The 22,564-nt window shown below is 42.1% G+C and overlaps 1 long non-coding RNA gene across 2 annotated transcripts; it reads left to right on the forward strand.

The window, feature by feature from the left end:
• The first annotated feature begins 54 nt into the window (after window positions 1-54).
• Window positions 55-22,168, forward strand: LOC122999365. Of its 2 annotated transcripts, none has more exons than XR_006407701.1 (4): window positions 55-443; window positions 14,060-14,249; window positions 14,336-14,375; window positions 21,694-22,168. It is a non-coding gene; the product is annotated as an uncharacterized LOC122999365 (long non-coding RNA). The 2 variants fall into 2 exon arrangements; XR_006407700.1 differs by lacking the exon at window positions 21,694-22,168 and adding an exon at window positions 14,976-15,137.
• Window positions 22,169-22,564: the final 396 nt, after the last annotated feature.

The following is a 22,564-nucleotide window of genomic DNA, read 5'->3' on the forward strand; positions in this document are numbered from 1 at the left end:
CAGGTTAAAACAGTCTGTGTGGTCAAAAGCGGCATTACACTTACAACCGAGGCGGTGAAGTTGAACGTTGTGCCAAACATGTAGATATTCAGTTTCACAGTACATTTATATATATTGCGAAACTGTGGATGGATAAGTCTCTTGAAAAGAAACTCTGAAGTGAGTTGTGAACCCAGTTATACTCTGACCTCATAACAAACTATAGAAAGTTTACAAAATGTTTTAGTTGAATGAAACAATCAACAGAGTTAGCTTGTTTTCAAGTTTTGTAGCTAGCTATCTTGTTTCTGTAACAGTTAGTTAGTTAGTAGCAGCGATGGAGGGCGATGAAAGAGTTTTATAAACAAACAAACAAAATGACCATCACTACAACAAATGCAGCTGGGACATCATATGACATGGATGAATATAAAGGAGGGGATGATGGGCTTGCATCAAATAAGGTAAGTAAGATACACCAACTATCTGTCTATTGCTTGCTGGGTGGTTAAATGTCTATCTGGTTGTATTGTGCCTTTAACACCTTGCTATGTAGTTGATGATGTTGTTGATGCCATGGAGGTTATATTATATAACCACTGTGGATTGTTTACCAGCACAGACATGAAGTTGTTGTAGGGCCTGCAGGCCTTCGGGTGATTTTAATTTTTTTCTCCCAATTTTGCATTGACTGGTCATTGCAGTCACTTGTTGGCAATGTGTCATTCTGTGTAGAACGTCTGCTGGTTGCATGTATGTATGTTGCATTTATTTTGTGTTTAAGTTATGGCAAATTCTCACATGTATCCTCATATTACCCAATCACTCAAAAATTAAGCCAACTGCAGGAGCTATATGGTAAAATTACATTGCTGACCTTGCTAACTCTTTAAGCTCACATGTAGAATATACAGTATATTCTTTTAAAATGCTGTAAGAGTTGCTGTGAGCCTGTATATTGGCAATATCAGTAACATATACTGAATACTGGTACTTCATGAAGTCAAGCGTAGCCTACTGTATAATTGCTCTGTCCATTTAGAATAAAAGGTTGTAGGGTTTTTTAATTGAATGGTGTTTCCTGGAACCATAATTGATGGATTATGTAGTTATGATAGGCATAAATAGTGAATATTATCTATCGAAAACATTACAGTTTTTAGTTATGGTTACAGTTTTTCTGCTGTTCATGCTATTAGCAAAAAGGGACACAAAATTGACCATATCTTCATTATTGGGTAGATAGGAAAAAGGTATGTGAAGTTATGTAATTCACTGACTCGTGCTTTTTTTTCATGTATGAGATTTCTAAGACTGTGATTTGAGGATCTCCGAGCCAGTGTTCTCACTCACTTAAAGATAATCTTTCAACAAGGCTGTGGTTGTGTTTCCTTTGTGTGGGCACACGACTGTTGTGAATGTCTGCTCTGCTCTGCCAAGGATGTGAAAGGGGGCTCTGGTGTCAGGTTCAACAAATGGTATGATGTTCATGTGTCGCATCTGTCTGAGCCTTGAGGAGCGGTTGCTCCATGACTCCCTTTCTTCACTTCAAGCAGACTATGAGCTTTCATGAAGGTGTTGTGTGACATTCTCCAACCACCGTGCTTACAGATTACATTCATTAGACTGTATAACTTTTCATGGACAATGGATAGAATTACAATTAGCAATTGTGGATGAACATTTCAAGTATGATTGTACTTTGACTGCAATGTTGTGCTGCTAACCTTGTGTGCTGGGCTTGTTTCCATGTTATGCCAAAAACGGGTTGCATGGCCATTTAAGTGAAGCGAGTAAAGTGATTGTTGTTGCTATAAGACATACAGTATTAAACACTCTTATTTGATGATTTCATACCTTTATTAGAGAGTTGCCAGAATAGAGATGAAATGGAGTGGGGGGGGGGGGGGGGGGGTTATACTAAGTTTATAGTTTATACTAACTTTTTTTTACATCCACCTCAAACATCAAACAATACACACATTTGATTTAGGAAAAAATCACAGAGTAGTTGTAATAGTTCATGCCCTTGGTGTTGGTACATTTCAATGTAGGTCAATGAGGCCACCTGGTGGTGAAGGCCAAGAATGTTTTGGCAGTTCATAGTGACTCTGAGTACAGCTTAATTCTTTGCGTTGTGACAGCTGAGAGTTTGTAGATCAGTTCATTAAATTAATTGATCAAGTTAAATATTCAACAATAGCAGCATTGGTCTTGACTACATGATGACACTATGTATAGTACTTTATCTACCACAGAGATCAGGTGAGATTAAATGATAGGTCCACAATTTTTCAAGTCTTTCTTAAAACAACAGTCAGGTGCCCATATGAAGACTGAAAGAGGTTTTCCTTGCTGTAATTATTCCTCCTGTTCATACTGGCTGTTAAAAGATCCCCTTCAAATGTGCTTCAATGTAAGTGATGGATGCCAAAATCCACAGTCATTTTGTGCAAAAAAGCATTTTAACGTTTATCTGAGGCTTATATGAGGCTTCAGCAGTCTGAGTTAGTCATATCAAGTGGATATCTGTCACATTTTTAGCATCAAACTCCCTCTTTGTGTTTCCTCGGACAGTGTTTCCCTGTTGAGCTGTGATGGAAATATAGTAACAGAAAGAGGGACTTTGGCACTAAAAAGACTGTAACGTTGAAAGATATGTACTTGATTTGACTAATTTGGATGGCTGAAGCTTCATATTAGCTTCAGATAAACTTTTAAATACATTTTTTCTCAAAATGAGGACTGTGGATTTTGTCCCCTATACCTTGTAAGTGCATTATGAAGGGATCTCCTAATGGCCAGTATGAACAGGAGGAATGATTATTACAAGAAAAAACCTATTTCAATGTTCATTTGGGCACCTGATTATTGTTTTAAGACACACTTGAAAAATTGTGAACCTGTCATTTAATACAGCCCTAATAGAGCCCTCAAGTTCCTTGCTGGTGTACACTTCTGTCACATTGTGCCATCATGTGGGAGTTTATCATAAGTGCACCTTCAGATGATTAAGAATCCCAGCCATTGGTGCATCACAGTACACCGGTCACCTTAGCTACAGACAGATTATCTGACAAGAGTGAGATCGACCAGCGCTCCTGATTTTTTTGTACACAGAGGTAGACAGGGAGAGCTCAGGTCAGGGACTTGATCTTGAGTAAATTGAAATATTTCATAAGCAACCATGCACACACATTACACGCACACGTGCCAGCTCTCTCTCTCTCTCTCTCTCTTTCTCTCTCTCTCTCTCACACACACACACACATAAACACATACAAGCACAAACCACTGTGAAGATTTGTCCCTCATCTGTATCTGAAGGCTTTATCCAACCTTGCCCCAGTTTCTCCCCGATTTATTATAATTCCATTTTTCCAGTCTTTCAATCTAAAGATTTGTTCCTCCTCATTTTTTAATAACGTGCAAGCAAGGGAGGCATGTCCCTGGGAGATTATGTCGTCGTCTTTGGCGTCTCGTCTTGATTACATCAGAGGAACCTGATTTGATTTGGAAGAAACCCCCTGTTCCAGTACTCGATCTCTTTAGACCTCCCCACTGTGCTGATTTCTTGCTTTGTCAGAGAGGATGATCTTGATGAATATGATCTGAAAGAGAGGGAGGGAGAGGGGGATTAGGTGAAAGGATTATAATTTCCAATGACGAGAAATAATAAGAAACAATAAATCCTAAGTAGATTTAGTTCTCAAGGAAACCCTGTTAGGGAAAATCAACAGAATAAGAGACAGGACAAAGGTATTAAATAGATACAGTAGACCTGACCTGTTTAGTCTGAGAGAGAAGTTGACTTCTTCTATTTGTCTTACAACCTGGAATTCAATATATCATACTATAAGATTTGTATTATAATTTAAATACCACTTACCATAGGTGTCATCTAAAATTAATTTGACACTAAAGTTTGGACATATTCGCTTCATGTTCTTGCAGAGTTTGACTGGTCTTATTAGCAGACAGAAGCAAGCATTTACAGCCTTAAAACAGTTGTACTCATGATATGCGACGGACCCACACAACAATGTCCTGTGGATAAGTTTGTGTCTCCTGTATGGAGTGTGTCAGTTTCCTCTCGACGTTCCGGGAGCCTCCCAGACTCAGGTGCAGGTGACGTGGCCTGAACGCTAAATTACTCTATTAAGTGGAAATATCGGCACAAATTTGTTTGTTTAATAATTTCCTTATCACTGTCAGTAACAGATTACTTTCTTCAAGCTAATGCCAGAGACAACGCCTCTAAGTTTGAATACACCTCACATAGGCTCTTGAGTTGCTAAAACCAACTGTATACTGTATATGTACTCTCTATATTGACCAAATTGTATATAAGTAAATTCATTATAAGTGAGTAACTTATTATCCATACAATATTTATGTCAGCGTTCCTCGCATTGCAAAGCACTCCTGCACATCTTGCACCTCAACCCTGTACATACAATTTATAGTTGTATGTCTATCTGCATTTACATCCTCCTGTAAATTTGCTCTCTGCACTGTGAACCGCACTCAAATTTTTCACCTGTGCAACATACTTAGCAAATAAAGTTGTGGCTGATTCTGATTCTGAAATGACTATGAAATGGATGATTGACTGTTGCTCCCGACAACTTTGCCGTAGCATTTGCAGATTAAGTTTCATATGTTAAAAGTTAACAATGTAAGGATGTAGTCATCTGATCGAGGCATGTTGCGTCTGAAGTTTTTCCTTGCCTACCATCCAGTGCATGATGGGATAGGCTCTAAGCCTCTGTGAGCCTGATTGAAAATAAATGGGGATATGAAAAATAATATGTTTTCAGTATTAAAAGCTCAATAATATGAAGAGAAGGGTCTGTGATCAAAAGCAGACAGGGGACCATAGAACTTCAACAGGGGGCACCATACAGCACAGATTAAGCCCTTAAATCATAGACAATTGAGGAATACGGTGTGGTGCCTCTAAGCTTTGTACAGGTCAAGGAGGGTGGACTGATAGATTGTTAATGAACGGAATCAATAAAATTATAATGTTTGGTTATGGTTTGCAGTACCAGTATCATTCTCTGTGTATTTTTTTATCACTAAACTGTCAAAGGTGAGACAACACAAGAATGTTTGGTGTCTCATTATTTATTACGTTGTAGCATGTTGTCAATGCCGTCTTCCCCCCTGTGGCTCTTCAAGGATCAGACTACATAAGCACTCTGTCTGTTTTTACACCCTTCGAAGACCCTGTATGTATAACTTAGAGTCAGTGTCTGAAATTAACTTTTTGACTCATCTGCCAAGCGGACTGGTAGGTGAAAAAAATCCACAGGCCAAGCATATTTCTTACCGGCCAAAATAATAAATTGGGTTTTTTGTGTCACATATACTTACTCCTTGTAAATCCTGCCACATAATAGCTATTTAATTAAAAGTAGCTAGCAGCAGACTGGCGGAAAGTGACAGTTTACTGGAGAGCTGCGATGTTGAGTAGCCTAGCTGAGGTCTGTATGGTAAACTAGGAGACGGTCTGTGGCTGGTGCTCCTTCGCCTCAGACCGTCTCGAGCACTTCTATAGTTTCGCTGCACTGTTTAGACACACTTAAAAAACACATATTGTGTGTGTGTCTACACTGTATAGGGACAAACATGAGCAATCTCCTCCAAGTCATCATGCCAGATATTTTATTACATGATTACTCTGGTACAAACATTTACCTGTAAGTATGGCGAATAGCCTAGCCTTCTGAGATTGACTTGCTAAACAGAAATTCTACCCAAATCATATTTGGCGCTCGGCTGGTGTTAATTTCAGACCATGCTTCTTGCCTTACAGTTGATGGATACAGGCTAGGTATTGTCACATTGGGGACCTCGTAAAATGGCAGCTGATAATATCTCTCTGCTGTGAGGTCGTGGACAAGGGTTGTGTGTGAAATCCAGCGCAGTTAAAGACATTTGTTTCTTTCAGTCTTGCAGTAGTGGTGAACTGGGCCCTAGTCACTTCAAATTCGTGACCTTGTCATCGCAGGCCATTCCCGGGCTGCTGGTGATAACTAGGGGTCATCAGCAGGGCATGGCTTGAGAGATGGACAGTGATGTGTGTTTGTGTCTAGTGCAGAGAGAGAGAGCTGTGTTTTAAGAGGGGGTGCATGCCAAGACCCTATGTAACTGTCCCTATATTCCCCTGAGCTTAGCCCAGTCAGTATACAGTAAATCCACATTCTTTCTGATGAACTCAGTGACTTGACTGAGACAATGTCTACCATCCTGCCCCGTGCCTATCAGCCAGTTAGGGAGCCAAGCCTTAAGCCTAACCCCTATGTCTCCACTCCTGGCTGGGGGGGAATGTGACGCCTGCCTGCCTGTTCGTCTGCTTGGCCGTCTTAGCCCAGTGGGCTTTGCAGGCGCGGAGCCTCATCTCCCACTGTTTATCCATGTGTCTTTGCTTTGGCTCATGCCTTACGCTGTACGCCACTGTGGGCTGAGTGGGGTCCGCTGCCCTGTGTCACCCACCTAAGCTCTGCTTTCACCGCAGGGCTTAGCGCCTCACCCCTCGGCCGCTTTATGAGCAGACAGTTGGGCTAATCTTTCTCCCCTCTTTCTTTCTCCTTGGGTCTTGCCTCATCGCTTCTTTTGGCTCTTTTGCTCCTCTGTTTGTCATCTAGTTTACCCTCATGCCTTTCCATTGTTGACACTGATGTTTCTGTTTCCCCAGTACACACACATACACACACAGAAAAAAAAATTCTCCATTTCTGCATCTCTCCATTATCCACTTAACAGACAAAAGACAGAAAAGGATGTTTTGTAGGCACTGAATGATTTCAATATCAGAGACATTCAAAGCAGTTAATAAGGAAGTTTTTTTCTTAATATAATCTCTTATCTGAAAGAAATGAAAGAGGTAATTTCTGGATACATCATATTTCTGCACTATCTCATTAAAGGTCATGATGACTCCATCCTCAAAGAGGTCCCTGAAGGAAGAGATACCCTTCGAATCCCAATGTTTGAAACCTGAATCCAAGACACCTGGCAGGAAGTCATGGTTATTAACGATTAGAGTAAGAGTGGATGTTAACGCGGATCATCCTTCGATACGTTGTTTCCAAGACTTAACTGTATTAATTGTTATTGGGTTATTGTAACAATATGTTACTCAACTCATTTCAGATTTCCGAGGTTTTAATATCCAGCCAAGTGGACGAAAATTATTATGAACCCAGTCCATCACATATTGTAAGAGGTCACTTAGCTGATATTTTATGAGATCTGCAAGATTCAGACCACCCACCTCACTCGGGAGCTTCCATGTGGACATTTTAATTAGAGGTCTTCGTTTACGCCAAATGAAAGAGCCAAACCAACCATTTATCTTACAAATTATTTTATGTTAAATAAAATGGGAATCATGCTGATTTGGATAACACTCATTTTTAGAAGTGAAACTCTGCCTCGTCAGGATATAGGGAGGGAGTCCTAATGCACCAGGTCCTGCTTCAGGGTTTTCCCTGCCTGTGTTCTGAGACAAAGTGGCAAAGGCACAGTTTGTGTGCGTACCTTTTAGAGTGTCGTGCATGATTTGACGGACAAAAGAGTCCATAGGGATTTAAATTTTATAGCAAGATGGAAGAAAAAGATGAAAAATAAAGGTTGTGACAGATGACGATGTTTATTTTGTAGGCCTGGGATGATATGCTTATCTCTCGATTTGATGCTATCATGATACTTGGGTTCTCGGATTCTCAATTGAATAAATAGGAAAAAGAGGGTGCTATTTTCAGTCTCTTTCTCCAGTTTACTGTGTGCCAAACCATTCACTGGTGTCCTTAGTCCACTGAAATACAATATGACACATAACTGGCAGATAAGATAAATGGTCGGCAGCCTAAAATGTTAACTGTATTAATTAATGAATTAAATAATTTGAAAGCATCTTACAGTCTCCTGTTTGTAAGAGAATAACAAAATGATGGGGAGGTGGAGTGCTCCACTGTGTTAACGAGTCAGTGGAGAGCAGCCTCTCTGCTGCACTGTTAGCTCTGCGGAAAGCCATAGCTGTCCAAGACACTGAGCGGGCGTAGGGTTTTTGTGGTGAAACAGACTGAGTACAGAGTTATTTTCACTTCAGACTTGGTTTAAATTATTTAATGCTGGTCAGCTGGTCTCGTTTGTTACTGCTGGTGTTTGCTGCTCCGCTCCACCAACATCAGTCTCTTGGTGTTGGCATAGGAAGTATTCACAATATATTTCACATTTGTCTTGCAAAAGTACTTGTTTAGTCATTAAATCAAAAAATGCTTGCAACTTTTTTTGAAGATGAATTACAAGATAACATTAGTGTTTGCCTGCTGTACACTACCCGGGTGCTGCACTGCCCTCACAGTTGAGTTCCGCCTTTTTCCATATGCTATTTTCAACAAACGTGGCGGCCAGTAATGCAAAGGCAGCCCACCTTTGAGTTAGATAGGCAAGGAAAACCCTGCTGCTTGATTTTATCATGTAATAGACTGAAATTAGCTTTGAACATCTGGTGGAACTCCGGTGTAATAGATATTCAGCATGGTTTTGGGGGCAAAAAAGTAGTCAATTCTTGAATAGCACTTATGTGGGTTAGAGAAAAAAGTGTATTCTGCAGAGTGAAGTGTTCTCCACACATCCGCATAACCCAATTCTGCGTAAAGACCAGCAATACGTTTTGTCTGTGGAGAGGCAGACAAGGGACCACTGGGAAATCTATCAATCAACGGCTTCGCAAGGCAATTAAAATTACCTCCCATAATAATATTCTCCATCGGCACATTAGCCAACTTCGACATTGCATCTGTGAGAAAGTAAAGGGGGTGATCTGGAGGGCTATTCCCGTTCAGGATACCAAATTCCTCTTCATGAATAACAGCTTTGATAACGCAAATCGCCCCTAGTTGTCCTTAATACAATCTATCGGCTTAAAATATGGGCTCTTCCTGACTAAGATAGCCACTCCCCTACTCTTAGTAGTGAACAAGGAAAAATACACATGTTCAAAACGACACTGTTGCAGTTTTAAGTGTTGTATATCTGTTAAATGTATAACATTTTCTTTTTTCAAAGTTAACAGTACCTTTTTCCTCTAAACTAGTGAGTGACTTCCATGTACACAGTCTCAGTATGATACTAACCAGAGCATCATATTTAGTCATCAAATCTCCCAAAAGATGAAGCCTTGTTGTCGATACTGTGCCTGAAGAGATTGTAGCTGAGTGTCAGAGTACAAGTGAACTATAATACATATAATGAGCACTAACAGTGCTTTTCAAAGGGCTTCTCCATTTACTAACCATGGGACTACTGTGTCTCTAAATAGACTGTCCTTTGCCTCAAAAAGTAAAAAAACCGACAAAAGAAAAGGGAGAGGCACTTCTTCTCTTTTCACATAGAAAACTTCATATATTTCCTTGTTCGTACGAGCTGAAGCTGTACCATTTAAGTAACAGAACACATATTGTAAATTGTAAACACATATTGTTAAACTGTAAATGCTCACACGTATATTAAGTCCCGCTGTCAGTCAGTGGAAACGGCACAGACCCGACGTGAGCTGAAGTGAGCCAATGGTCACAGAGTCAAGTAGCCGATGTTTAATAATGATGTGCAGTGTTCTCTTCCCAAACCGTCCATGAAGGCCATAGGTTGGTCAGGGCAGTCAAACACCTTGGCACTTCCGTCATGGGTAATTGTTAACGTGGCCGAGTAGAGTAGGGACTACTGGGCAACTATTTCCCTCAGCCACTTCTTCACTTTGTCGAAACTTTTGCGTTTACATATGACTGCAGCTCAGAAATCTTGAAAAAACATAACTTAAGATCATATATAAATTGGAGCCTGTCCGTCGGTCCCACTGCGTCTGGAAGCCTGGAGTACCCTCTGTTTGTCACCGTAGTTATGGAATCTGATGAGGATGGGCCGAGGTCAGGTTAAGAGCTAGTGTGCAATGCGCTCTCTTAATGTCAACCCGCCCAGCCTTGGTTTCCAAGTTGGGTAGCAATCTTTCAAAAAATGTTGTTGGTTGGGTACCTTCCTCACCTTCAGGTAGTCCTATAATGAATACATATTTCCTCCTGCCTCTGTTTTTGAGGTCATCAATGTGTTCAGCCATGCTTTGCATCTCTTTCTCAAGTGCCTGAATTTGCAGGTAGGGCCGTTCAGAAGCCTCCTCCACCCCTGCGATTCTTTCCTTGGCCTCGTTGGCTCTCTTTCCAAAGTTTTTTAGCTGCAATACCTGAGCCTGAAGCGTCTGGGATAGAGGACTCAGCTTTTCATTGTTGACTTTTGAGATATTATATCTGTCATTTCTTGAATAGCTTGACAAAGGGCAGGGCCGAGTGCACTGGTCTTGCTAGCATCTGCTAGCTCTTCTGCACCTGGTGGGAGGCTAGGCAAGCTCATGGTGCATTCTCTCCTGCTTGATTTCTTGGCATTTTACGATGGCATGGTGTCAGAGAGACTCAAAAAGTATTCATCGATGCTCATATTATTATATCTGATGCAAAAACACTAGACTGATAGTACTTAGTGTGCAAACATAATTAAAACTATCAATGTTGTGGCGCAGGACTCAGCAATGTGGACCGTCGGCTATGCCGCCATCTTGAATCTGGTCATGATGGCTACTCTTACTTAAGTTGCACTTTAGGTGCAACTAAACCAACTTTACACATGATCTGCAATTCATCTTTATTGACTTTTAGAGACTTCATAGTTGGCTCTGACTTGTTGACAACGACTATTAGGAATTCATTTTTTAGTAGAATAATGTGCTTTAAAGTCAAAATTATAGTATACCCTTTCTTAATTGATTGTAATAGGATATAATTAATCTGCTATATTGTTGTTAAGTCGTAACATTATGATGACTACTGATGATTACTCAAGTCTCTAACTCAAAGACGTGATTTTGATTTGTCACTCAGATTTGAGTGTTGACCAAAACTCTAAATCACTTCAGACTTGAGTGGGACTTTTTGAGTTTGGGGCTTTTGTGCATTTGAGTTTTATCTCATCCCTTCCTTTCTTCCTCCCCTTGCTCCCCTTCTACATCTCACTCTGCATTCTTTCCGTCTTACATTTGCATCCATTTTACCGTCTACCCTTTATCATCCCCTCTTCCTCACACCATCTCTCTCCATTCTCTGTCCTCCGTCTTTCTGTCGTGCTCCTCCCCACCGCCTTTTCCGCTTGCCTTCCCTCCTCCTTCGTCTCTGCGCTGTCCTCTTCAGCCGTCCGGCTAAACTTAGAAGTGACAACAGTTGCAGGGTGACACCAAGGGCTAAATAAGACCAGAACAATAGCTTCCCCCCCTCCTCTCCTCCTCTCACCCCCTCCTCTCCCCCTTTAATAGACTGCCATTGTTCTCTCCCACCACTGTTGCTCTTTCAGGGAGTTTGTTAGCTATGCTAATGAAGGTTGGGCTTGTGTGGGTTTAGCGAGTGGGGATTTGATGCTCTTTAACTGGGCACTTTTAGAAAGTAGAGGCGATCATAAGTGTGGCCGGGCGGCTATTTACCACCAGTCAAATGTCACAGACGTGTGGATGTGATACAGCAGTGGAAGAGATCTGTTACATTTCCCAAGCACTTTCATTATTGATATCTGTGCACTGAAACTATCATAACCCCAATAGTCAGCAAAATGTATAGTATATGGTATTATGCAAGAATATGTACCACTTTCCCTCTAATGTGCAATGTTATGTATGTGTCAGCATGTCAGAGTCCTTGCAGAAAAAGAGTCGAGTAAGACAAGATGCAGAGACTACAGTAAGTATAGTGCAGTCAGTCATCCAATCAGTCAGTAAGTCTGTAAATAGCCTGGCCGATGGCTCCTTTGAGCTTTCCTCTAAGAGGAATTCTCTTTCTCCTTGGTGTATTAATAGTGCCTGTGCATTGTTTCCTACACCAGCACTCCTGCAATCAAAGGAAGTTGGCCTGCCAAGTATACAAATATTTTCCTTTGTCCCTATGTTTAGCAGGCATGTAAGAGTCAGTTATGTGTGTGTGACTCTGCATGTGGATGTGGGTGCAAGTGTGTGCATGCTCATGGATATTATGTCAGGTTGTATGTTTATTTATGTGTGTAATCGTATATGTACAGTGATATATCCTTTAATTGTTTGTGTGTGTCTCTGTGAGTGTATCTGTATTCTCGGACAATGTGACCTTTTATTTGAGAGGTCATGCGCACAGACAGTTGTTGGTGTATCGGTATGCTGTTTGGTAGAACACATGTTAATCTGTTGTACAACCTGCTACTGTTGTGTTCAGCATAAGGATGTTTCTTTTTTCTATCTCCAGGTTTGAGATGTCTGTGTCTTTAATGTCCAAAAAGTAAGCTCTTATCATTTTAATCATTTTGTCCACATTTTATCTCTTCCATTCATCGAACGAGGATATTATAATCACATTTGTCTGATTGCTTTATAAATGCTTTTGATGTGAGTGAGATATGGAGTCCACCTTTCAATAAAGTAATTAGCTCTATTTGAATGGAAATCATTACATGTTAATGCTCTCTGTGGCCCAATATTTTCATTGTAATTGATGGCGCCAGCCAAAATGTGATTGCCTGACATTTTAAATGTCACAAGGACAGATTTAGTAGTTTTAAAATATGTCAAAGCCTTGACCTGTTGTTCTCTGTCATTGCTGCTGTGCCTTAAATTCCCCCTAAATTGGGAGTCAGAGACCTCGACACTACGTTATAAGCTCTCACTCTCACACACAAACACCAGAGTAAAGCAGGTTAGCTGTCTTGTTGCAAAGCGGTTTTACACGTGAGCGCACTCTCATGCAGGCACTCACACACTCCTACGGACATTAAAATACACAGGTTAGTCACACGTACACACATGTACAATATAAGACACACACAGTTACGCCCTGAGTGAAGCAGGTTGGTCGTCCAGTGGCCAAGTGGTGGCGTTGAGGCATCATCGGTCACTTGGAGTCTGCCAGTGACTCACCAAGGGCACAATGGAATTAGTGAGATTCTCCGCAATGTGACAGCTTGCTTTGGCTAAATGGTGTAATAATCTACCCCTCCTCTCACAAACCTCCAACAGCATATGCACACATAAACACACACACACACACACACACACACACACACACGCACACACGCATACACTGATTGACTCCCCTCCCTTTCGCCCTCCCCATACCAACTGGCACAGATAACATTGTCTTAAGCTATAAAAAAAGATTTTTTCCCCTCCCTCCATTGCAGTAATTATTGAATTAATGCAGATGGAGAGAGACATCTGCATGTTAAAGTGTTGGCCTCTCTCTTATGCACAGCAGATGTTCCCCTGTCATTTACTCAAATTACGCTGCTTAGATACACGGAGGGGGAGAGAGAGCGAGAGGGAGGAAGCGAGAGAGAGAGAAAGTTACTCGCCAAGGCGACATTGTCTTACAGCCGTCACAGTGACAGCTACCAAATTCATGTTGCATCCGTCCTTCAAGTAAACCCCTACTATCTCCCCTCGAGATGTCCCTGTTTCATTTGCGCTCTTGTTATTATCTTTTTTTTTTTTTGTAATCATAAAGGCAAAGTTTATTTGTATAGCACCTTTACAAGCCAGAGGCGGTTCAGTGCTTTACATGAGACAAAGATATGCACTAGAAGAGCACTGAAACATGGAAGACTATTTTATGTAGAATAAAATAAAATATAAATTGATAAAAATGGTATAGGATTACAGTTTCAGTGCAGTTTTGATGCAGAAATAGGGAATAAAAGTGCAGGAGAGTATCAATTTAGAGGTGAAAGTGGCTAAAAATTGAAGTTGAATTCATCTGTGTGCAGCTAAATCCAGCTTCATCATATTTGGTTCAACATACTACTAGCTGCCTGAAAATCTTCTAAGTGACTTATTTCACAAATTGGTTTATTCTTAAACGACAAAGAAAGGCACCAATTGATTGATTTAAAGTTCAGCCTGTATCAAATAGAAGCCAACAAATAACCTTTCCACTGTCCAAACAGTCATGAAGTATCATATCAAAGATCTTATATTCATGTAAATATTAACAAGCTGACCTCTCATTGAAAGCTTAACCCAACAGTTAACCTCCTGACCCTCAATGCCGGTGGGGACATCACAGTAAAGATAAGACTGAATGGACAACATCCTCTTGAAGATAATCTGTCGATGCAACGCTGAGACATGGAGAGAGACAGTGTATGAGTGCGTCCCTGATGACAAATAACCAGGGGACCTTCTCCTTGGGATTATATTCCAGGTTGGTTTGGCCTCATCTCTCCGGATTACGTTGATAAAAACATTCTTGTATTATATTTTCTGTGCTTATTGTATTAATACTCTCAGGCAGTTCCCAGAAAAAGCTCCGTCCCACGCCTGCTTTAAGGTAATCTTCTTCCACTTGAGCTTTTAAAATGTTTTAGGGGGTTGGCTGTCTTTGTAATACCTATTCTCTTCCACTCTTGAAGTTATATTTAACCTCTTGTCTAGACTGAATTGCTCTATCATTCTATCTTCTGTCTTCTAAATTATACAGTGTATCTTTAATAAATGCGTGGATTTATGTTGAGCCTGACTGGACTTGCCCAGTCAATATATCGGCTAAAGGTTTAGAAAGTTTTGAAGGCACATAGCTGCCTTGGAGGTATGATTTATGCTATTGTCAGATGAAAATAGCATTGCTTCAGATCCAAGTGTATCTCCAGGATGTGCTATTATTATTCTGCTGTAATAATAGGGTTTAACTGTACCTACACATTTACAGTGGTAATATACTAATTATATAATAAGTCATTCTTATATAAATCAAAGCATATTTTACCTTTCACATTAACCAATAAAGCACATAAGCAGTGTGGCCAGTTTATGAAAGCTTGAGTCTGTTACGTCTGTGTCTCCTCTGGTGCACAGACAGCAATGGATTTGGATTCATACAGATGTGTACAGGTGTTTCAAGGGACTAAATTGTAAAAATGCTGCATTCCAGACTCAGAAAGATGGAGTATCTCCTAAACGTGCTGTGGATTCTGCAGCATTCTCCCAGAGTCCAATGAAGACATCTTCAAATTGGTTGTTTTTTTTCTGACCAACAGTCCAAAACCCAAAGGTCAATTTACCTTCATAGAGGACTAACAACTATTCACATTTGAGAAGCTTGAACAGCTAAATTTTGGCATTTTGCAACTTTTCAACAATTAAACAATTATCAAAATAGTTGCAGATTCTGTTGAATGACCTCTAACCCTGACCTAAAACAGTTAATCAATGCCACACAAACATGGCACCATGCAGCGAAAGGCTAACTGAGTGTTAACTGTAATTACATTTTTAAAAAGTTAATTTGAGTCAGATTATTAAAACATGTTGTGCTTGCAGAGAAAGTTGCAAATCCACAAAACAAACCACAACTTCCAAATTTCAGCCATTTTCTTTGTTTATACTGTACATCATCTCTCTTTTAGCTTCTGGCGCTGACACACATTTGTGCCCAAAGTTGGAGATATCAAGTAGGAAGTCTCCACATCCAATTTTGTAACATGCTACCACTTAAAAAAGTTAAGGCAGTTTAATTAGTTCACCTTCTGCAGCAGTAGCTACATGACATTTTAAATCATACAGTATGATATTAAGTGTGTTGCAAAGTCTACCAGTCCTGGTCATATTACTCTGTTTTGACCTGGCTGAGCATAAACAGTGGACTGTGCTCCCACTCACATATTCTGATGCACGCTTTACTTCATTTTCCTTCGAAGCACGCTATGACGTCAGCCCATCCACACACAGAAACACACACACACACACACGCGCTTCCCCTACCTCTCTACAAAACCCAACAATCCGGTGGAATCCGCAAACTTCCTTCTGTTCTCAACCCAAAAGCCTTAAAGCCAACAGATGCTTTCTCGTTATCACTGCCAGTTATCACTCTTAGCTCTCTCTGATAAGACTTTACTTTCTGACCCAGATGTTAAGGAGTTCAATTTATCAGATGCACCAGAGGAGCAGACAGGGAGGTGGAGGGATGAGTGAGCATCAAAAAATACCCACGGGCTTGAGAGATGAGACGTAATATGCCTTTTTTTTTTTTTGTTGGCCCGGTGTTGTTTCTGAAGCGGCGTTAGTGCAGTAAGGAGCTCAGCGTCTAAAGAGGCTTTGGTATAGGGGGAAAGATGGGCCATATTACAGCAGGGCCAGAAGCCTGCTTGATTAATGGGCCAGGATAATCACCTCATCAAATCACTCTCACTTATTAAATCTTGTTTAATATCGTAATGAGGGCCCTCCTGAGCTGCTTTGGTAAATTCCCCCTCTCTCCCCAGCTCTCCATCGCTCTCGCTTTCCCTCTTCTGCCTTTCTGCTTTAACAGGAAGACTGATGATGCCAAGTTCCTCTTTGTCCTCATCTATCTTTCTTCCTCTTGATCGGCCCTTTCTCTTCTCGGTGTCTTGTCTTTGCTATGCTCCTTAACCTTCAGGGAAAAGTGAGAGATGTACAGTGTGTCTCCTCTTCCCTAACCAATCCTGGACTTTGTGTTTAGAGACTACACAGTACCTCAACAGTATGCATAATTTCTATGGGTGGAATAGCTATATATGCACAGCCTCAGTCTATTCATTTAATCTCTCTTATTTATGATGGATGATGTGCTAGATTGTATCATCATAAATCACTATGTGTGTGGGTCGGGACCTGCTTGAAGAGTGACACCACTTCCCAAGGCTTTGGTACATTGGAGTTTATGGAAACACTTCAGGTGAGGTAATATCTCTCCTGTCTCCTTCTGTATGATTTGTGATCTCTATCTGTAGTATCACAACATACTCGCCGTTCCTTCTGTGCATGTGTGTATGTGTATATGATGGGCTTACATCTCCTTCAATTGACCTTCAGCAGGCATTGTGCTACCAGATGATCTTCCTCAGAAGAAAACATGCCATTGTCTTATTTATGGTCCTCCATGTGTCACACTGAACCATCTCTGTAGCACAGCTGTGGCTGCGCGCTTCTTCCAAGGAAGGGAAAAGTATTTCTCCTTTCCTCTATTGCCCCACGCCTTTACTCCTATTTCTATTGTGAATTATAGGTGTCTTTCAATAGCCAACCCCTTCCACCACCCTCACCACAAAGTTGGACCCGGTCCTTTGTCGTCTCTGAAGGCAGGCAGGCAGGCAGGCAGGCAGGCAACAACTGGCTCAAGGTGACCAGTTCAGGCTTGAGAGGGAGGTTAGGGCTGCATCTTCCCCCTGAGTGCCTCCCATTTTTTGCCTTTATTGTTGGGGAGCAGCTGTTGTGTACCTGGACCCCATGAGTGGCGCCTATGCTGGGTATCTTGGCAGCCAGGCTCCCTAGGCTTTGGATACCAGAGTGAATCAATTCTTAAAGATGACTGTCTGCGTGCTGTGTCACATGGACAGGCCCAGAGTGAAGGGCTTAGGGGGCTCTGGAGCTGGAATGCTCTTTGATGGAGGGGCTGGAGAATGAGGAGGGAGGGGAGGAAAGGAAAATACGGGGGGAGGAGATGGTCCTATTGTTGTGCCAAGGAATGCCCTTGACGGAGATAGAGGGGTATTGTTTTTATGCCCATGAACTCTTTTGGACTTGGAGACTTTCAGATGATGGAGCCGCGAGGTTGACGAGCATCTTAACATCTTAACTATTTTAACAAATGCCACAAGTTGTCAGTTCCTCCTTTTTGCTGTTAACTACGTGTTGAAAGTGGCTGTAAGATGTGGCATGTGTGAGCAGCTTAGCGTCGAGCAGCCTTGTGAACGTGTTAAGGTTGGGCAATTATTGGGTGGCTGATATAGCTGCTCTGTCATAATACCCATAGAACCAAACTCGTTCTCAGCAGAGATTGACAACAGCTGAGCAGGACGTTGATGACCTACCTGGCTCACAAGCCTAACCTGCCTAATGTCCACTGAGAAACCTGAGAAAGTGAAGATCATAAAGGATGACAAAAACAGATTGGCACGTAAGCTAACCTCCCTCCCTCCCTCACTCCCTCCCACACTCTCACTCTTTCTCTTTTTCTTTCTTCTTACACCTCTTCAGAAAACAATACCCTTCGGACCACCAACTCCCTACCTCTCTACCTTGGAAAAAGCAGGTTTATTAATAGTTCAGAGCAGGGTGCTTGGGGCAAGCTGCATGAGAAGGTTAAGGATGATGGGAGTTAGCAATCTGGGCTTAACCAGCAGCCACAGCAGCAGCAGTAGCAGTAGCAGCGTCTTTTTTGGAGAATGAGCCTCATGGCCGTCCCGTGTCCGTATCCATTTCATGACATGAAATACCACAGGCCCTGGCCAGAAACAATGGCTTGTTTGGCTGGCTGGAGGCAGTGTGGGAGGTGGTGGTGGTGGAAGGGGGTGTAAGACTGGCTTCCAGCCCCTGCAGCTGTCCCGGTTGTCACTCCTTGTCTTAAGGCTCACTCCTGGCTCAACGCTCCAGCCCATGGATCAAGGGGATGTGTGTCGGCACATGTGTGTATGTGTGTGTGTGTGTGTCTGTGCATCCCGAGCCCCGAGAGATACAGTGAGGCGATTCTCGGTACTCAGCAGCGTCTGAAAAACGGCCCCAGACACAAAAGGCAAGTTGAACAGTGTTAAGACCCCTTCGGTATGGAGCAGACCCCAGGCATGAGGTCATCAGCCTTGGTTTAGCAGCCTTTGTCCTACAGGCTGATTGACAGGAGGGGTGGCTATCAAAGACAATTGTGGGATCGGTTACAGCCATGGATGTCACTCAAGATACAGCAGGTCTCCAATTAAAAAATACTTGTGATAACTCACTGAATTTAGTCTAGAACAGACTTCAAACCCATAACATGGTGCATATGGGGTAAATGTAAGTTACATACCAACACACTGTGAGCTTGGTAATGGTTTCACACTTCTACCCTGTGGGCCTCACCTTAATATGAATTATAAAGTCTGTGAATCTTTTAATCTGTGTTGATAACAGGTGATAAACTTTAATACTCTGCTAATATTCCACGAATAAGCCTCTGTGTGTGCGTATTGCAAAGGAGAAAGACAAATCTCTTCCTGCCTCTCTCTCTCTCTCTCTCTCTCTCTCTCCCCCTTATGTCTCAGAGATTAGCCTTTGCTCAAACACCTCCTGTTCATCTAAGTAATTAAAACATTAGAATTACGGGATTATAAACTGCTTTCGATTTAATCCAGCACTCGATGCTCACACCATCTTGCCAAATGGGTCAATAGGAAATATAATGGGCCTCTGTGATTTCTGATTCAGGGATCTGGAAGAGGCAAAGGATGCCAATAATGGCTATTAAAAGAGATGTGTGTTAGTGTGTGTGTGTGTGTGTGTGTTAGAGAGAGAGAGAGAGACAGAGAGCCCAGACCAGCTTTGCCCCGAGTGCCATCTGTCTTGGACCCACTAGACCCAGTTTAGACTGGAAGAAGCCAAAACCAGTTCAGTCTCTATCTCAACCCCCAATGCAGGGTTATGTGCGCGCACACACACACACACACACACACACACACACACACACACTCCCCATGACCTCTTCTTCTCTTGAAGTAAATGTAACAATGTGTTTTTGGGGAAAAACATGTAAGAGGCACCTGCAGCTCTTTGATCTTTCGTAGGGATTTTTCGAGGACAGGCGTCACTACTCCTCTGCTGTGTGTGTGTGTGTGTGTGTGTGTGTGTGTGTGTGTGTGTGTGTGTGTGTGTGTGTGTGTGCTTCATAAGACCCTACAACAGGTGTTTGCCCCTGGGGCCTTGAGTGCACCTTAAATGCCTTATACAAATGGATGTCCTTATATCATTTATATATTAATTATCCTACCATTGTTCACCTCTAATGCGTGTTCTCACATGTGCACACACACTCAAAAACCCTTACTTACATCCACATTGAAGGCTTTTTTAAGGCTTTTACATCCCTCCCTCCTCACATTGGCCCCCCTCACCTCTCTTGGCAGTCTAAATGAAGGTTTGCAGTGGGGATTTACAGCTGCAGCATCACACACAGTCCTCTCACCTTTACTGTCTGAACTAATTTAGACCAGTGAGTGCGTTGCATGATTTTTTGTGTCGGTGTTTGTGCATTCACATACTATACGTTCACGCTTTTTTGTGAATGTGTGAGCAGCGTGTATGCAAGCATGCAGCTCGCTCTCTGTCTGTGCGTGTATGTTTTGTGTGTGCGTTCATTATGGTTTGTGTTTGTGTTCCTCACAACAAGGGGTCCAAGTTGACACAGTGACAGTTCCTCGCAGAGCGACAGAGGGGCCCTGCCATCCAACAACAGAGGCTTTGTCGCTCTGCTCCTCTTGGCTTGTTATGGACTTCCTTCTCTCTCTCTTTCGCTCTCTTTCTCTCCCTTTTTTAGTGAGCCCATTTTCTTGTCTGAAGTCTTAATTTGGGGCGCTGGCCAGTGGGGAGAGGGAAGAGAGGCGAGGGAGGGGGGGGGGGGGTTAGCAGAGAGGAGGTGCGGAGTGGTGATGGCTGCAGACGGACGGCCCTTTGTTCCTCCTTTCCCAGGCTCCTCTCTTGAGCCTCCGAGGCTCCAGTTGCGTTGGAGCCTTCCAGAGAAAGAGAGAGAGAAAGAGAGAGAAGAGAGGAAAGAGAAAGAGAGGCTGGGAGGAAAAAGGGGGCACAATGATCTTTCCAACTGGAATCTTTCAATTCCACAAAACAAATGCACACACACGCAAGAGATGTGGGGATGAAAAGCATAGAAACAGGAAGAACAATGAAATTAGGAATAAAGAGAGAATAAAGAACAAACAGAATTAAACAAAAACCAAAAAGAATAGGACGGGATGATGAAGACATTTGAGTGTAAGCTGCGCATATTGACCACTAGGTGTCCACATCACTGATGCCAAATGTGGGCAACCCAGAGTTAATCCTACACTGTGCCAGTGGCTCTGGAGCATAAGACCAGTGTGTTGCTCCATCCACAATAGATGAAATCCAGTGTTTAATTACTAACACATGCAGAGTGAATCCATCTGAGCAATGTGTAAATCTGTTTTCATGGCTTTTGATTGAAACTGGAGTCATTTTTCTGTGAAAAATATAATTCTAGGCGCAATAATAAAATAACTGCACTGTTAAGCAAATAAAAGGAGATGCACACATACATACAGATTACCATCCTCTGTACATAAAAGTCCTCTGACTGAGAAAAACTTCAATAATATTGTGCTGTTTTAGTTTCAAGCCCACAGTCATTTTGCAGGAGTAGGTGTCAAAATGGTTCAAACGATGGACAGCTCATTTTGGTCGTTGGTAGGAGGATCGCACAGAGAAGAAATCGAAATGAGGTCCTGAGTCGTTGTGTTTCTTCGTCACCCTTGCACGGGGAGTTACATCAGTGCTTGTGTGTGGTGATGTTTATCACATTTTTTCTGTTTGTTATTGGGTTGGAGTGTTGTAAAAAAAAAAGTGTGATGAAAGCTTAAAGAAATCTTTACTGCTGAAAAAAAAAACAAAAACAAATGAACACTGTTAACACCAAAATGTTCTTGAACCTGAGTGTGTGATAACAAGTGACCACGAAGGGAGGAGGGGCTTGGAGAGGGACCTTGGGGACCGTGTCAACGTTTTCTGTGCCGGAGCAGGGACAAACATTGGGCAAACATTGGGAAAGGCTGGCAGCCCCTGAGATAGTGGGCCGTTGATCTAAGACTGAAGAGCTAAAGTCCACTATCTCCTGTCTGATACAGCAGCCAAGGTCTTGCTGACACACAGGGCCACAGAACAAACATGGATACCTGAAGACAATGACCTTTGAACCCCCCAGCGTGAGAGGTGGAAAAAACAGGAAGTGGTGAAAGTGACTCTAGTGACTTCCTCCCTGCAGGCCAAGAATGAATCAGGTGGAATGATTGTAAGTACATGGGTCATTGTACATAAAAAGCGCACACACACACACATTGTTCAAGAGTGGGAAGCACAGATGTGGTGTGTGTGTGCATGTACATGTGTGTGCCTGCGTGCGTGCGTGTGTGTGTGGTGGAAGAAGCGAGAGAGTGAGTCTTCAGATGTAGCGACAGATGGTATTTGATTACAGAGCAGACGGTCGGTGTTGTACAAAGATGCTGTCTCAGCCCAACGTAAGGAGCTGTAGCCTCCGGTTAAGGCAAGCGGAGGGAGGCAGGCGGAGGACAAGAGGGAAAAGGAACACGGGAGAGAGAGAGAGAAAAAAAAAAAAAAGAATAAAAGCAAGCAAGCAAGAAAGACACAAAAGAAGCAACTCCAAAAATGAGCATCAAAGCAAAAAGAGTGAAAGGCAGTCAGGCAAGAACAAAAGGAAGAAAAGGAACAGAAAAACGTTCAGGCGTGGTGGAAAGTACAACAGAGGTCATGATGAGAAAAAAGGAAAATGATGCAAAGAAAACACACCAACCCTTTTAAAGATATTCTCTTTTTTATGGACTGACTTCCAAACTCACCAGCAACACAAAATGTAAAATATAAGAAGAGTCTTTTTTTTGAAAGATGTATCTTATATCAAAATCTATTCTGGTAATTGTGGATGGTTATTTTGTGGCTGATATATGTCATTTAAATCATTTTAGAAGAATAATGAGATTC

The sequence above is a fragment of the Thunnus albacares genome, chromosome 16 (assembly GCF_914725855.1).
Source record: "Thunnus albacares chromosome 16, fThuAlb1.1, whole genome shotgun sequence".
Classification (NCBI taxonomy): Eukaryota; Metazoa; Chordata; class Actinopteri; order Scombriformes; family Scombridae; genus Thunnus; species Thunnus albacares.